Below are 5,994 nucleotides of genomic sequence, written 5' to 3' on the forward strand. Positions count from 1 at the left end.
AACGGAGCGAGGCCGGTGGAGTAATTGATAATGAGCGACACCTGCACCACTCACCGGTCTCGAGTCCCACGGAGGAGCTCCGGAAGGATAAAAGGGAGGAGCTACGACAGTGAAACTCGAGACCGGTGAGTGGTGCAGGTGTCGCTCATTATCAATTACTCCACCGGCCTCGCTCCGTTCCCACGGCTCTCGGCCCCGCCCCCACTCGTCACAATATGTTCTTTAGCCATTCAGAAACAGCTGTCATGTGCGTGGGTAAAATTTACCTGCTGGCGCTTTTAGGTATACAGCGACCCCTGGCGGTTCTAGTGTTAAACAGTTTAACACAATCAATCACAAAAAGATACAGAAGATCAGTCAAAATTTTAAAAATAAAATAAAAAATAAAGTGGGACAAACAGGACAAAATGACAAAAGCACTGCAACCTTTAAAAAAAATAGTTTCAGGAGTCTGATGTCAGACTACAAGTGGTCCAATGGTTCAAGTTTTAAAAATCTGGCTTACATCAGACTGCAGTCTCTTTTCCTTTTGGGTTCTCTGAAATCTGAAAACAAAAGCATTAAGTCACCTAAAAGCAGGTCAATTCAGTTATCATACATACAGTCACATTCAGGAATGATACTATATAATTCACTTTTAAATTACCCTACACAAAAAAAAATAACTATGATTATAGTATCATTAAAATCTATCCATTTAATCTATTTATCTAAAATCTATTAACACTACAATATCAACACTGCAATTAACGTTTGTAAACAGAAGCACAATGGCAGGGGTGTTCAATCTTTTCATATCCAGTCCTAATTAAACACACCTGAACCAGCTAATTAAGGTCATTAGGATCACTGAACACTTCTAGGCAGGTGTGTTGGAGCTCAACTCTGGATAAAGGTGGTCATTACTCACAGGAAAAAGCATGGAATGGGAACATTAGTCTATAAACTATACCTCAGCTCATTTTTCATGAAACTACAGCAGTGTTCACTATGTCATGCTTTCACGAAATAGTATCTTCCATTGTTCTTGAAATTATACAGTCGATATTGAAATACAAATGAAATGAAGAAGCTTCCAGAGAAGAACTGAGACGAGTGATTTTCTTATACAGCCGACGACTTGTAAGTCAACAGTCCTATAGCGCTCTCTACTTGTGAGCCACTGCACTTACCGGTAAAGTGTAATGTCAGAATAATAATACAAGTAACTCATAAGCATTTAATGTAAAAATAAAGACTTAATAGTTTTGTTTAAAAATGTTACATAATTGTACATGCATAAACTCTATGGGGAAAACATGATCTCCATCATTTTGAGTTATATACATTTAAAGTTATATAGCCTAGTTATATTCATTTAAAAATAAAAAAAATGTCTTCCATGTTTTGAGGTCAAAATGATGAAGCATGTGACATTATTGAGATCTTTTTACAATTTCTTAGGTTGGACCACCAGCCATGCAGTATTGTCACATCAACCATCACATCTCAGTTCTATCCATTTTCTATGATGGAGTTAGTGATCGAAGACCAGACTACAGACTTACAAGGCAGACACTGACAAATCTCTGCTCATTCCTACGTGACCATTATGATCATGGCAACTGTACATGACATTGTTCACCGTGTGGCAAATAAGATTGTGAGCGAAAGAGCCCAAGTAATTAATTTCCCAGTTGTTGAGGAATTGCAGGAGCTCTGCACCTGGCAGAGATGACATTATCAATGTGACAGCTCTCAGGTATCATAACTACATTCAGCTATAGAATCCTCTGCTGAATAGATTTCTGCAAAAAAAAAAAAAAAAACTGTATATACTAATATGAGTTACCAGGTCAACCAGTCCCCTACAACATCTTATTAAAGAAACTGTTTCCACATTCAAAGAATAAGCATACAATAACTTCACATGTCATAACATGTTCATTAATGTGTAACTATATTCAGTGGCGGCTTCTGTCAATTCTCTCAGGGGGGGCAAATGTTTGCATGATTAATGATGATAGGTCACCCATTCAATTGATAAATTAACGGCTAGTTAAAGATGTAAAGGAAACTGAACTACTATAGCATTAATTAAAAATAAACTGACTCTAACAATCAATCTCTTGCTCTCCTTATGTTTCTACATGCGTGTTAAATTTTAGTTTTTTTCACATTTGATATAGATATTAAAGTAGTTTTTAATTTTTTTCTTGTTGTTAAAATTCAGAATAGTCTTTAAATATTATTGGATGTCACTGTTCCCACCAATCCTTGCACAAGTTAAGGTTACGCATGATGACGAAAGCACGTTAGTGCTAGCAATGAAGACTGAAGCCAGGATGTGGTTTTCCAAAAAACTTTTTACTTCAATTTCAGTTTAATAATAATTGAAGTCACATAAATCACTATTTACACAACTCACTTATATTACACTGCTCATTTACAACATTACTCACTTATATTACACAGCTTATTTGTATTACACTGCTCACTTATATCACATTAATGTTACTCACTTATATTACATTGCTCCCTTACATTAACTTACACTGCTCCCTTACATTACTCAGGTGCGTCGCCCAATCGCCCTAATGGAGAAACCACCCCTGACTATATTTCACATTTGCAATGATAGAATTACTGATGTATATAGTATTGTAAAAAAAAAAAACTAATGAACTGATCACCTGTAACAAATAATTAAACAATTGTATTGCTTGCAATAGTAAAAATGAGAAAACAAGTTCAAGGACCTTTATTATTATTATTAATTTGTTTTACAAATGAACATTTTATTAACAATTCTCTCCAACAGGTGTATCAATTTTTCCTCTCTTCTTTCTCTGATCTTCTCTCCCTGGTCACGGACCTCTCTGCCTCTTTTTCTAGGAACTCCAAAACTCGATCCCTACGCTGGCTTTTTGCTGGCAAGGGGGTAGCCTCACTGTCACCTCTTTCAAGTGGTTCACCAATTTAAACTAATAAGTTATTTGACTTTGTAAGGTATAAAACAAGGTCTTTGTACCCTGGAGTCAGTGGTGAAGTGATGACTCTCAAAAGTGTTCACTGCACAGACGAGAAGCCTTTTTAGGAGTCCAATTCTGTCGTTTCACGTTGAGCATCCACTGGTCTAGTCTGAGAGGGTCTGGATCACCTAGAGGAAAGCTGCTTGGTGGCTGCTTCAGTTCCTGAAAATATTTTGGGAAAGGATAAGATTAAAATAAGCCACCATTTTATGTAACGAAAGCATACAGTGTCTAGTAAGCTCCAAAAAGGAAAAATGAGTATAAAAATAGTCCATAACAATTGTGCTCACACAACACATATTTACATACCAGCATGCATGAAACAGATTTAACTGTTATTAAAGTGCATGCGTCACACTGAATAATTTGATAAAGCTATTTGGAGCCTGACACCAGTAGTAAAAATCACTAAAATAACCTAATGCATGGCTTTTTATTTTTGTGACTAATTGAAAATACAAACCTTTTTTCAGGTTTTCCCAGCCCTCGCTGGGCTGACTTTATTATCAAGACCCATCTCTTTAAGGACAGCTCTGAAACACAAATTCAGCCCGCAAACATTGATGAAGGTTTATTTAACACATTAATTTCAAGACTTAATAAAGATACAAATAACAAAAGTACATCTGACATCAAAATCATTGTAAAGCTGTCCTGCCGACATAATTGTGTTATGTAGTATATGAAACAAGCATAATCACTAAAATAATTTCTATAAGTGCTGTATGCTTAAGAAAAAAAAACACTCCCTTGCATAATTCATTGTATCAGTTCCCTTTCATGGGAACTTCGAACTGCATCCTCTAGGGGTCGCTATGGGGAACGCCTCGTCGTGACCCGTGTCTGAAGCATACATTGAAAAAACACCAACTCGTTGGCCGGCGACAGCCATGACGTCACTACCGGTGCGACTATAGTATAAATAGGCGCCGGGAGCTACACATCATTCTCTTCTTCGTCATAGGTGAGTAACACCGTGTCTACAACAGCTAAAGTCTGCCTACACTGGACGCGATCAAACGACCGTTGAAAACCATTTGAAATTTGTGTCAGCACGTCATAAATAGAACCCGGCAGCCTTTTAACTGTATAACTCAAAGACAAAAATTTTTCTTGCGTGTTGACAAATATAAATTTGGCGATTATAGCTGCCGTAAGATGACAATCGTGGATATCGTTCTAAAACTACAGTATATGGATATACTCTATTAAATATATTGCACAAATAAAATGTCTATATTCCAAAGCTATTCTTTATCATATAACTGTGTAACGTTGTTCTTTGTTCATAGACATTTTGTTAACTTTGCCATTTTTCTTGAGCTTCTATAAACTTTGGTGACTGAAAGAGAGAAACAATAAAACAAATTATTACCTGTTAATCATCGCCGTTTGTCATTGTTGTTATAAACTGATTTCATTGCCTAAAATACTTGTAATAACAGACAATAGACTTACTCCCATCCACGTTGAGCTGCATTTCTTTTGCCGAAGAACAAGCGATTCTTCTCCGCCCTTAGATGGATTAGATTTTCCACTTCTTGGTCGGAAACTGTGATAATTATTTAACACTTAGCAAACTGTCTATTAGTAATGATGCAAACTATTTTGATTTCAGTCATGTATACAAACCTTACAATTTAACAATTGTAACAATTAAATAATAAATTATTTAGAAACTTACACCTATAGGTTTCTGCTGTGGACGCGATCTTATGGTCAGACGCGGGAAATCATTCGGCGTGCAACTTTCACAGTGCATTTTGGGTATTCTCTAGCCCTTGAGTGTGCACAAGTTGTACACATTATTGCAGTGCATTATGGGATAGAATGAGTGCACTCGAGAACATCCACTATGGTTTCAGACACCACTACAAATGGCTGTCCCCTCAAATAGTGCCCTAATTAAGGGTAAAAGGGGTGATTTCAGATACAGCCATGCAGTGTTGGGAGGTCTCCAGGAATGTGGTTGGGAACCCCTGAACTATAGCATTCAAGTGACAAGTGTTCAAATATTATTTTGTAGAACAGAAGAGTTTAGTTTTTTCCAATTATAATTTTTTCCGCATGCAAGGCTTTATTAAAAGAGAGTGGTCTAAACAGGCAGGATCCAAATACCAGCGAAACAGTACATCCAAGGCAATCCAAAAGAGTGATCCAAAAAAACAGGCAATGGTCATAGCAGGCAGCAAACAATCACAAACCAGGTAACAGTCCAGGGTCAAAACCGAGCGGCAACCTCCCGCTCTCTCTCGTGAAGCCAACACGGAAGTGACTTAAACTGTAATTCGTCAACTGGCCGCTAGAGGCTGGCTGCAAAAGGGAGTCAATCCCATAGACTCCCCATGTTAAAATGCCCAAATTTACAGCAGAAAAAAACATGTTTACAGCCTGGTTCAAAAAATGATTTTGGTCTATATAGCTAATTTTGCCCTTCATGACAACTGTGAGGGGGGTGAATTTTTTTTATAACTCATCCGTTTAAATTATATTAAGCCTTAAAATTCTGCATAATTAGGGGCGTGGCCACTTGAGTGACAGGTGGATTGACCTTGCTGTCTCTATCAGCCGCTGAACTTGGCATCTCTGCCGTGTTTCTGCTTTTGTTTTATTCAGTCTATGGGTTATTTTCGTGATTATTTCTTAAAATAAGATTAAAAGACGAAACTCACTGAGAACATGATTAATAAATCATACTATGTACAGACAACCACTGTTGTAATGCATTAAGCCATGTAAGCGTTTTCCTTATAACGGTTTTCTATGGGAGGAAAACGCTTAACGAGTAACGTTAATTACAGGCCTAACGTTACAGCTAAATCACAGTCTGTCGGATTCTGGAGTGTAGTAGAGTTTTGAATAAAATTAAAGAATAAATAAATTAATAAATAAAATTACATTACAATATCACTCACCGGAAAAAATGGATCCCAGACTTGGACGGTCTGTTAGTACAATTAACCGCACAACAAGACATTTTATT

General features: G+C 37.0%; 1 pseudogene; it reads left to right on the top strand.

Annotated features, from left to right (window-relative positions):
- Positions 1-5,994, top strand: part of LOC107725283 (toll-like receptor 13) — a 13,042-nt pseudogene that overhangs the window by 3,079 nt on the left and 3,969 nt on the right.

Source organism: Sinocyclocheilus rhinocerous, unplaced genomic scaffold (genome assembly GCF_001515625.1).
Source record: "Sinocyclocheilus rhinocerous isolate Xijiao unplaced genomic scaffold, SAMN03320098_v1.1 scaffold3413, whole genome shotgun sequence".
Classification (NCBI taxonomy): Eukaryota; Metazoa; Chordata; class Actinopteri; order Cypriniformes; family Cyprinidae; genus Sinocyclocheilus; species Sinocyclocheilus rhinocerous.